At 30.1% G+C, this 12,809-nt stretch overlaps 1 protein-coding gene and 1 non-coding gene across 5 annotated transcripts in view; both read right to left on the reverse strand.

Moving 5' to 3' along the window:
* Positions 1-12,809, reverse strand: part of LOC124534584 (protein bunched, class 2/F/G isoform-like) — a 133,210-nt gene that overhangs the window by 89,764 nt on the left and 30,637 nt on the right. The gene's annotated exons all lie outside the window — the stretch shown is intronic.
* Trnak-uuu lies at positions 6,160-6,232 on the reverse strand. The gene has a single exon. It is a non-coding gene; the product is annotated as a tRNA-Lys (tRNA).

A 12,809-nucleotide genomic window follows, 5' to 3' on the forward strand; every position in this document is an offset into this window, starting at 1 on the left:
ATATTACATAATCACTTTAAAAGATTTATTTTGTACGTAAATTAATTATTGTTATCCCGTAGTTAGTGATACATAATTCCACATTAACCCTTCGGGTGCCTGGTGGGTAAAACTTTAATGGCGTGCCTGGTGGGTCTATGGGACCCGGTAACAAAATGCTTGTTTTTTACTTATTTCATTATTCAGAACGGCAAATAATGTATTTATATTTATTTTAGAGCTGTTTAGTTATATGAATTAAAAATAAAATGAAACTAAAGTTCTTCTACAAAGTCACATGAAAAAAATTAAAAATACTCTAATTTTACGTAATAAAAATAAACACTTATGTTTAAATCAACAATATTAAACTTTTTAATTGTGATCAACAATCAGACTTCACATTAATTTAAGGCACTAATTAATCAACTTACAAACTATTATATTTTGATCTGATAGAAACAAAGGTATTGCTTATAACTAATCAGTATTTATGTGACAATTTTCGCAAACGAAAATTGCGTGTTTCAAGCAAATATGACTTGTGCAAGAGACACTGATGTATTTAGACTTGAGATCTTTTTGGCTATGACATACATAACAACACATTCTTCTACCAGCATCGTGTCTTTTGGGTGGTGGCTCTGAGGGTTCCCGTAAATGAGAGCTGATTCTCTTACGTAAAGTATTTGTAAGATTTTCTTTCTTTCAACTATTACGTCGTTTAGTCTGATGTAGAGCAGTCAATACCATGTCCATTTTTTATAAAGTTCCTTCTAGTTGTAATTGTATCAGAATTGTTTACTTTTGCGTCTATGCCAGTAGTGTTGAGAATCCAGAAATAATAATCAAGACCTTTATATATTGATCTGTGACCAAAATTACATAATGGCTGGGACATATAAATCACTTTCATTTGGTTGTGTATATGATATCACTGTTATTTGGTTCGTTATAGACTTTTACTTCTTCCTTGTCATCATCAGAATCATGTTTCTGACTCCCATTCATTTTCATCAAAAATTACATCCTCATCTTCATTTTCTTCAAAATTTCTCTCTAAAGCTTGGCGAATTTCATCATTTATTAATCGCCCAGCCATTATAACTATATTCATATTTTTTCCTCAAATAATTTACCACCCAATATAAATTAAAGAGCCAAAACAAAAATAATAGCTTAAAGATTAAAAGTTACACCGCGTGCCTGGTCGGGTCCCTGAGACCCGAGCGCACACAAAATACGTGTTGTTCGGATGGGTGTACGTTGTGGACAGCGGGAGAGTAGTCAAAATAGCCGTTAGTTTGTATCGCGAAGCTACTCAGGAGTGCAGCGGGTTTGCTCCAAAAATTTAAAAGTTATCGTTAATTTTTTGAAGTGACGGGTCTGTCAGACCCGCCAGGCACCCGAAGGGTTAAACAGAGATTGTGCCTCACACACTGCAAATATTATTAACCCGGTTAAAGAAACCTTTTGTTACGAATTAAACGGTTGATATTTACATATATGTCTTAGTTATAACTAAATAAAATTTACTTGATAAAAAGTATATTTTTTACGACATATAAATACGTTTAAATATTAGAATAACTCAAAAACTTAGATATCGTATAAATACTCCGTATCGTATACCAGATTACTTTAAACCTTTGTTCATAATACATAAGTTTTCAATTATCTGATCACATCGACGCACTCAACATAATAATGTTATTTAATCTATACAATTTACAGCCCGTACTGTTATTAAAATATGTCGTTAGGTATGTCGCAAGTAATCTATATAATTTTAATATTAAACTAAAATACCCACAGGCACGTGAAATATGGGAGTTTTCCTGGAGCTATCAATCAAAATAATAGAGGCAATTTACATTTGACACGCAACGACGCATTGCTTTGATGTTAAGTGGACGCTATTTTGCAATGAAGCCCGTAATAACTGGCGGCGCGTGCGCAGATTGACAGCAGGTAGCCTTCGTTGTATGATACCTAGTATTTACTATGCAAAATATCATAGGTCAAATGTTGTACAAGAGTTAATTAGTGCTTGATGATTTGTTGCGAAATTTATTTTATTATGATCGCAATTTCGTTAGCAAAATTCCCATATTGCATACGCCTGTGGGTAATTAAGTTCGATATTTCAGTAAATTGCTACAATTTCTCACAATATAATATACACTCAAGCCAAGTGACTTCCAGTAAACGTTCGACTGTTGGACAAAGGCATCTCCAATTATCGCGTTAGACATCTCAACTCGCCAATTTGCTTTGTTGTATATTAAGATTCATTAGTGTATATGCACATTTTTTACTTTAAAGTCCAGAAATAATTTAATTAGTAAACCAGTTGGCGATGCCGAACTAGTGCCTATAGCGTCGCTGAAGATCAGGGGATCATTAAAAAGGCTATAGATTTATCATTAACAGATAGAGATAAATCGTACGTACTATACGTACGGACAAAAATATTATGATCTATGTAGGTATACAAAAACTGTGTAAACTTTTCAACGTTGGGCCTTTTAGATCACTACACTGGTTTAAGTTGTCAATGTCAAGGACATACATAAATGAATCCTTCGCCACCAAGTACAAAAAGTCAGTCTTTACTCTGGTCCAAACCTACATCGCTGTTATGAGTCAGGTGTATTATATACAGATAAATGCATATAAAAATATGGATCTATTATATTATCTTATTAGCTTTGCTATGTTTCTGAAGATATATATAATAGATTAAGACAATCCTTACCCGTTGATATCGCAAAAACCTATTAAGTTAAATGCATCCGTCAATATTTTCATCACCTGCGTCTCAATCTAGGGTGGCTGGAAATCAAAAGTATTTCAACGAGGGAAGTAATCTTAAAGCTAAAGTAAGAACGGGAATATGCCGAATTAATGGATTGAAATTAAAATTATCCTTAGTTTATTATAATTCAACCTAAAACAAAACCCGATGTAGTAGATACGTTATGCCTTCCAAAGCTTCCTATTAAAATAAATTTTATATTAATTCATACTTTTTTATTTGATATACCGACCGATTTCGCCGATTCACTTCGCTTTATTATTTATAAATTTACCCGAAAACAAATAAATCTTAGAACAACGTTTCTTTAATCTAATGGTTGGTTAAGATTAAAAACGAATGAGGCGGCCTATACGAAACATAAATAGATTTCCTCATACACCATTAACAAATTTCTAAGAATGCAGGCAGTCGGGTAAAAGGAGTTCAAATTAACCGTCAAAGAAATCGTTTTTATTGTACTTGGAAAGCTATAATGAAATAACTTTTCCGTCGAAAACGCGATTAACATCAGATACCAAGATAAATTACATTTGACAAACTTTTGTTCAGTCAAAGCCTTTGTCACTCTTAACTTTGAGTTAAGTAACAGACTGTAAATGTTGTTTACGACCTTAATGCCCTACGGTCTTTCAACTCAGCGGTACTCGCTCGGTATTGAATATTTAGTAAATTATTTAAAAAAAAAGCTTTCGAATACACAGCAAACGCGCGACCTACTGTTTGTTGATAGTACTTTTAAAATCAAATATATTTTAGTCACGTAAACTTTGAAAAGATTTAATAAAATAAAAATAAGTGTTTTGACCCGTCAAAATTTTGACTACCGCCGTTTCGGAATGCAACGTCTTAAGAGAAGGGGAAGATCGGGACGGTAAAATACGTTTTAAAACCAATCATATTTACAATGAGGTTATTATTTACAATTATATCATACGAAACCAGGATCCTTTATGCAAGTGCCGACAACGACTATATAAACTCAATTAGTTGAACAATGCGTTAACGCATATATTTAATACGAACAAAAAGAAGATTTTTTTTTTATTTCATATTGAATATAAATATAAACAGTATTCACTGAATATAAATATATTGCATGTTTAATGTTACTTATTCTACAGAGTATTCATTAGGTTATTTTATTTTCCAAAAAAATATTTTTAACAACTTTTCTTTTAACATTATGCAAATGTAAAATTCAAGCCTTTCTCTTTTTATTTTTAGTTATAAAAAAAAACTATTTAAAATTCATTTATAAAGTCATTAAAGGAGTTATGGTTTGAAAAGAATTCAGATAAGTTGTGTCCGAGATCTCGGATTGGAGGATTCCGTAGAACGCGAAATATATCACTAGTATAGTGGTATTTTTTAACCTATATCTATAAATTTAGAATTACATAATCTTTTAAGTTTTAAGACAGGATAAAATAAAAGTTGGATGATGACACATGTGACATGACTGCGACTAGAAATATTTCGAAGTTTTTGTAAAGTATCTTCCTTTCTAATTGTACTGGTAAGGAACTACTGACGTTTTAATCGATAACACAAAATATTATACATATTTTCATAATTGCATATTTCAGTTTTAGAATTATATAAGCGATTATTATTAAAAGATATATTGGACATGACGAACCCTAAAAATGATAAATATCTTTATCTTTCTAAGATAAAGCGGAGTTTAGTACATTGCAACAGTTACACCGACCCAGATTTGAGCTGAGATAGTGTGGATACGCTCTTACTTTCGTAAGCTCGGAGCGAGACCTTGTACAGGTGTTACTGGCAAACAAAATCCATATTTTTTTATTTATTTTTACAAAAATCCCTGATTTACAATTTCACTATAATTGTTGTATAAAACTTAGTAGACAATTTCCTATTCAGTTAGCATTTGTTTTGTTGTAATATTATATACGTTGCAATAAATTTATCATTATTTGTTTGAGTATATAGAAATATACATTTATTTTAATCTGAAAAACATAAATAAATGTAAGGCCCTGGACTTAAGGGTGTGTATTATAGTGGTCAAGTGCGTGAACAAGTAGATAATCACTCTCTTTCCCTATCTCTTATAGTCTAGTCTGGGATGGTAACTTACCACCGGAGAGAAAAATAACACTCCAGTGTTACAACACAGCTTTGTAACTTCTATTAGTAATAAATTAACATTATTCCATTCAAATAATCGTTATATAATTCATCATAACACAAGGATAAAAAAGAATTTTACGTAATTCTATACATTCAATAATCACGCAATGAGATAAATTTAATTTGTAACTATTGTTATTCTAATTGGATAATTCATTTAAGGTTAGTAGGTGAAGTAGATAATTTGGAAGTAACTATTTTAGAGAAATGTATGCTTATGTATAAAAACATTCACCGTGATTAGAAAATCCAGCGCCTTTATAAATTAAACACTGTTCAAAATTTACGTGTTATAAACGCATATTGCAGTAATTATGTATTATATATTATTGAAACTGGTCTAGGATTAAATTGTGAGTAATAAATGCGTACGTAACGCTGTGCGTATTGCGTTACTTGACGTAATCTAAGTTTGTTGATTATTGCAGGATTTTATTTAAATAACACGTAATTGCTATAATTATTATTATGTACAATTTTTTAGATGTTATTACTTCATAATTTTATCGTATTTTGTTGCTTAATCTCTTCTAAAATCAAAACCTATTTTTATACTTGAAAGGTTCCTCATTTTAGAGATATAGAATACAGAGCTTATTAGCTCTGTATTCTATATTCATAAAAATCCTATAAGATACATTTTAAGTTCTGTAAAAGAAATTATGAATTGTAAATAGATTTAACTTAATAAATTAATAGTTTATATGAGATTCAAACAATGTATGGTATTATTAATTATTAAATATGACGAAAAATAAAATAACAATTAAAGCAAAAACTCGAACATTTTGACAACTTATTTTGATATTAAACTAACCACTCAGCGCCATCTAGCGGATACGTTTGACATTACTGCAATACGGTTACGTTAGTGCTACCATCTAGTGTATATTATAGACATCAAGTGTTAAAGAGTGGTATTAATTAAACTCGAATGTAAACGTCAGATGGCGTTGTAAAGTAGTTCGAAATATTATAAGCTGAAAATAAAGTTTCTGCGAATAAACAAAGTGAAGTACAAAGAAATATTTCAAATATTACTGATTTTGAGCTACATAAACATTATTTTATTCTATTCATTACAAAAAGCAGTAGGTCCAGGGTCTTTTGAAATGTTGATTTAAAACAATAAACAAAAATATACCAATATGTTACATGATAAAAATATAAATTATAGAAAAATAATGCATAAAAAATAACGCCCGAACAGGGACTTGAACCCTGGACCCTTGGATTAAAAGTCCAATGCTCTACCGACTGAGCTATCCGGGCCGATGAAGTAATCGACATAAAGTTTGAACAGATTGTACAGCCCATCTTATAGTTCTATAACTGTTAATAAATATCTTGAAATTAAATATATTTCAAATATGTTATTAATTGTTCATAAGAATATTCTCACTTACATAATGAGGAATCTTTTTTTATAAATTATTATTATGCGATGTTTGTCTCATTATCCCTTATTATAAATAATTTTTTAGTATATTCACAATTTGTAATTTCATTGTTTTCTTATAAATTGTATGGAATATTATTTCGTTAATATAAAATATGATATTATTTTCTGTACCACTATGCGGAGCGCCATCTAACGCTACAAGTGTGTTATAATATCACTACTCGTCGATAGATGGCGCCACACGAGAATGAAAATTTAGCATTAAAACAAATTGCCGTTAATTTTATGTTGAAATAGTAAACAGACTGATTAAATAGAACAACTATTAAGATGCAAACGATAAACACAACACTTAGAAGGAGATAGGAGGAGAGTATGTAATGATTTTTTCTGATGATATAAGTAATGGTAGCCTTGCCATGAACCATGTAGAACTTCAAACCCTGAGGATGGTCTGCCGCTGTCCTTGACTTCTTGGCGGGAACATCGCTAAAATACTCTTAAAACCATTCAAAATATTAACATCACTCTTGCGAAGACAAAATACGTACTTAATGTACTATTTTGAATGTAATTTCGAACGAAATAGAAATCTGTTGTTGTAGAAAACTGTAATAAGCAAAGATTCCTTCAAAATTATTTAAATTGTACCAAAAATAGTTTTAGCGTAAAAATATACTATTTACATTTGATTATAAAAATAGGTACATAATTTCAGGAAATTACTCATATACATATATTTAAGTGATGTTAGTCAGTATTTTTTTATTATAAATATAATTAAAATGTCGCGTACTGACGAATCCGAATATAAATTAATCTTCTTATATACAAATCAGGCAAACAATTTCAGTTTCATAAGGTCTCATAATTACTTTAGTAATGTTTTAACTGAAATGTATGTAATGGTTTTAGGACAGTACAATATTCTCATAAATAAATAGACTGTACTGTAATTGTATCTGAGTCAAACAACAACTAAGTTCATTTGAAAAAATGACTTGATTCTTACGACCTGCTTATATTATCAACAAAAAAATAACCATGTCGTGTATCACTTATGACATCACAGAGACCTATTAAATCCGACAAAAGATTGCAAAGCTTGAGCCATTCGTCATATTCTAAATTAAAAAAAAAATCAGTGACTCGCTATCGATTAATCGATACATCAACGATTATGATAAAGCGGATTCGTCAATAGGCGTTATACGTAGTACGACTCACTGTGTGCGTCGAAGACAGTCATCGTACCTGTAACAGACACAAGGTTGTTCGGTTAGTTATTAGTGTATGTTTAATACATTTTATTTAGCGTCACATTGCGTTGTTATGCTCTAGGTACTAATGTACTGGGACTGTTTGTTGATCGTTAAGATTGTTTGAGAACAAAAAATGTGACTTTGACTTCATACTGTAAACATGGAAAGTGACTTATACCCTTAATAGTATTTCTTTCATCGAGTCATAACCGCAAAACTTAATTACGACGCAATAATAGTATTATATTCATAATTATCTTATAAATAAAAAAGTATTTATACTATAGTAACTATAACATTTTTAATACAAATATATAATATATTACAAAAATTGGTAGAGCTGTTATATTTTTGGTATAAAGCGCTGCTAACAAAAACGTTAATTTGCAATTTCGAGGTTGAATTCTACATTATTATTTAGTTTAGGTACAGGTTCCTATAAGATATATCACAACAGAATGATTATCCTTATTTTATTATTTCCTATTTAACAAGCCAAATGTGTAAAGCTTCAATATATTCTAAGATTAGGCCAGCATTCTTCATGTAAATAATGTATGAATTAAAACAATATAAATATAAGAAAAACAATCATAATTTTCCTCTATTAGTATTCAAGTGTTAATCGTTTAAACGTAATAAATAGTAGATATTTACGAGGCATTACTCTTGATACTTTATAAGTTTATATTTTACAATCAAATGTGGTAACGTTTTCACTTTAGCCGAAATAACTATTTATGGATGAAAGGTCGGCCTTAATAGATTTACCACATTCATCAGTTTCCCACAAATCCCTATAATCAATGTCAGACTGAAACCTAAAAGCTGAACTTAATTAAATTATTATGAATCGCTTGAGGCAGACGGAGACATGTCGTGCAATGGGCTAACGTAATATTTTTCCAGACGATTATAACGTAAGGACGAATACTGGAAATAATAGCACGAAACATTTGAAGTATAATCTAGTTAGATGTACAAAGAAATCTTAAAAATACTGATTATATTATTAATTGAAAGTGCATGGTTTTTTTTCAAGGATCAAAAGCGGAAGTTATAATTACTCATCAGTAATGTTACCAACACTATCATTCATCCCTCTCACGACAAATTATAAGTTGGTATATTTGAAAAAGCTATAAAATGTAACCGGAAATGTCTACATTTTATGAAATATAAAATTTAATTATAAAATTCGAATCCGTCAATGCGTTGGGTAGTTTATAAACTAAGACCTATTTAAAGGTTCTAATATCTAATAAAATTAGTGTTAAGTTCAAGATAATTAGTTTTTAAAAATTAAAAATAATAATATGGCGAAATATCGTAGCTAATTAAACAATCTCGAATTCGTTATGCAAACCGCTCTTTCATTGAATTTTCGGAAAATAACGGTAAGCGATAAATGAATACACCACTAAATGACACATTAGTGCGTGCCAGGCTTCGAAATTTCGAAATCATTTAACTTATGTTTTTTTTTTTTAATTTCGTGTTTAGCCAAAATGAATATAATTCGTAAAAAAAATGTAATTCGTAATGAGAATCAAAGTGAAGAAAGATTTTATTAGAATTTACATTTTATATAATAACACTTAGCTAATGCCCGCAGGCGTTATAATGCTTCTTTAAGAATTTCTGCACACACCTATTTAATTTGTCAGTGGGTGGTGAACAAATTTCTTTAATTTTTATATATAAGACAAGCTGACATTTTTAGTATGTTAAAAATATGCCTTTAAAATAAAAAAACAACGCAGTATATGGGAACATTCGCTGAATATGTGAGTAAAAACATACTCGAAGCTGCAATAATCAGCTCTACCACATGTTAATAACTTAATTAATAGATATATATTATTTAAATGAATTTTTGATAGAAAATAAAAAGATTATACATGGGGATTTTTCTGTAAACTTCAGGTACCATATCATCATGCCACAGAAAGATGCATTTTAAGAAGTGCGGAGTAAGGCATTGACTTGCGTTGCCAACTATGATAATTTAATGGACTTTTACACTCACCATTTATCTTAGATAACAATTATTGCATATCATTTGTATTCAGCAGTTAAATAGCTTTTGTGGTACGAACTGACTGGTTTGCAGAAAACAATACCTTCAGTAGCTATTAAATTAAATTTTAAAAAAAATATTTAAATTTAATTTTTAAAAAAAATATTTAATAAGTAGATATTAAATTAAATTTTACTTGAATTGTACGCATATAATTTACATGCGAGATAAAAGAAAAACTAAACGATTCATAAAAACGTTTAATTAAATTAAAAAGTTGAATACAATTACAACAAAATTTATTTATATACCTATTAGAAACGTGATTCTTTAAAATCGAGTACGTACATTAAAATAACTATTGCGAAATATCATTAATATTGTAATAGGTACAATAAAGTTCTTGAATTTTATATTAATAATTATCAACCTAAAATATAACAAACTTTTAAAGGTGACAGAAAGAGATAGAAAGAAAGAGAGAGGAATTAAAGAAAGCAGATAAAAAATTGAACTACAAAACCACATACATATATAATGAGCTGTTGGATTAATGTAACGTCCCACATCCTGTCCGTTCTAAGGTTTACCTAAAATATATCACGACACACATTTCATTATCTATAAAGTTGCCCATAACGAGATTTAGGTAGGTCAATATAACAAAAGATTTTTACGTGACTAGCGACTCAATATCGTTACGACGGATATCCACGCAAGCCGCAGTGCGAAACAAAGCGACACAACCTGATTAACTTTATAATAACTGAAATAAAATTCAATTGCGCAAATAACATACTTCATATAACTGATCGTGTTTCTCTGAGCGCGGCTTGGTTGAAGATTACACATGAGTTATTCTGAAAAACACTGAATTCTCGTGTTCCGTTTGCAAAGAGTAAGTGAGTCAGAAATACCAGAGAGCTAAGGGAAATGTTAGATCGCATGATTAACAGCTCACATTGCCTACACCTAAGTCACCAAATGAAATAAGCTTTCCCAGTACTGATTGAAAATTGTTTCAAATTCCAATATAGTTAAAGCAGCCTTACAATGGTGACACTCTAATATACATCAATCTAAGAACACGATCTGGCGTTGGAAATATTCCTTTATCGCACGTTGTGTTGTATTGCGGTAGAAAGTCGTCATTACCGGACAACGCCTAGCTACTAGACCAAGCCAGACGACCAGGCACGATTTTAGTCGGTCATTTCAGTAAATATCTGTCTGAGACTAATCAATACGCTTTTAGACGACCAAACATTTGTATTGTATTATATTCGCAGACAACGAAACACGTCATATAAGTAGCGTTTATTTGAATATGTCGAATGGTTCAGAAAACCTCGTAAAATCGAAATGATTTATGATTTATTACCGTTGACGTAATGTTTAAGACATACAAAGTAGGAAACTATTACTTTTTATATGTGATTCAAATCAAAAACCATATAATATTTTATTTCACGATCATTTCAAAACTTTTATATAAGTAATTATTTTGTATTATAACGTGTTATAATGAAAAAAAAAAGAAAAATGATTTTTCCTATACTACATATATCCATTGTGCCTGATATTACACTAGCTCAGATGTCATTCAAGTTAGAACAGAGCAGTACTAAGTATTGGAGTTGAGCGATAGAATAACTGACAAGTGCGTAGTACCCATCCAGACACGCGCACAGCAGAACCAGCGATAAAAAGGTTAGATGAAACTGGATTTTGGAATCATAAATAGTGAATATGTTTGTTCCCGGTTTTATAAATACTTTTTTTTATTCAATAACTATCTGTTTACTAGAGGGTATTCGAAATGCATCGAAATTTAAATTATATATTCTAAACACAGAAAAATATTCAAAGGCTTTGTTTTTAAATATAATTAAAATTAAACTCAGCGTTAATACGACTTACTGAATGTAGAAAGAACCCTACGAGACGAGACTCGATAAAAACTGTTATTACTCCATTTTAGTCGTCAAATTAGTAACTTTAATGAATACAAGCGTAGACTTTTTACCAAACATTATATTTTTATAAATATCTTAAAACAAAGCCTATAAATAACTGTATGAAGTCTTATTGATCCAATAATTCCTTTATGTTCTTAGGTATAATTTCACCGAATATCAAGGCGATCGGATAATTTAGAATGTATTACATAAATGCTCGACAAGGTCGTATTAAATTTTAGCGTAGAAAACAGGATTGCTCGGCAGACGGCTTGAAATGGACGCTATACAAATTTAAGCTATTATGTTGTTTATATTCTTACATGTAATATCATGTTATAGTATAATTAGTAACTAAGGTTCTCATTAGAGCAAGAGCGGCAAAGACATAACAAGATGTAACTATATTAAGGCTTGAACATACCATCACGAATTTGACACAAATACGATAGTATTTCAGAGGACTTCTGAAGATACAACGCCGACCATTTGCCAAACAGATATATCCTTAGATTTAAAGAAAATTTTTGATTTAGAATTCTAAATAAGTAGATTCCGTGAAAGAAATGTGTCATATTTGTCGCTTAAACAGCACAATGCTAACTTAGCAACTCCGATTTAGACATGAAATTTGTAAACGCTGTGTAAATGCTTTAAAAGTCCTCATCAACTATAGACCTTGCGGTAATATTGACCTTTGAAGTAATTAAATATTTATAAATACGTCTGAAATATATACGTAGCATTTTCGGCAACGCGTGAAATATACTTAAAATATTATTCTTATTCTTTGACGGTCTAATCAAGCCACTTATTATGAGTCGTCATGCCTACAGTATTCCTTTTTATTAAGTTCAATTTAGTTTTCTTCAAATATAAATAAGAGTTTATCCGGACTATTAAAGTCTTAAATGTTTTTTATCATAAACAGCCTTCAAACTTCGATTTTTCCGCGATGAACTAGACAAGTATTGCAATATATTATGTATATGCTTTGACCAGATTTATAACGTACGATACTTTATATGGAGCTTGTGTATTAACGGAAAATCCCTAACATTGTCAATATATAGTATCTTGGATTAAAAGCCACATATAAACCTCACGTAGTGCGAATTGACAATATTTTATATTATTTTTTAATTTCACGAAGGATCATTCTGAAAACCAAAGAATAATACATGTGATAAAAATAAATCTGTACAAG

This window comes from Vanessa cardui, chromosome 1 (genome assembly GCF_905220365.1).
Source record: "Vanessa cardui chromosome 1, ilVanCard2.1, whole genome shotgun sequence".
Classification (NCBI taxonomy): domain Eukaryota; kingdom Metazoa; phylum Arthropoda; class Insecta; order Lepidoptera; family Nymphalidae; genus Vanessa; species Vanessa cardui.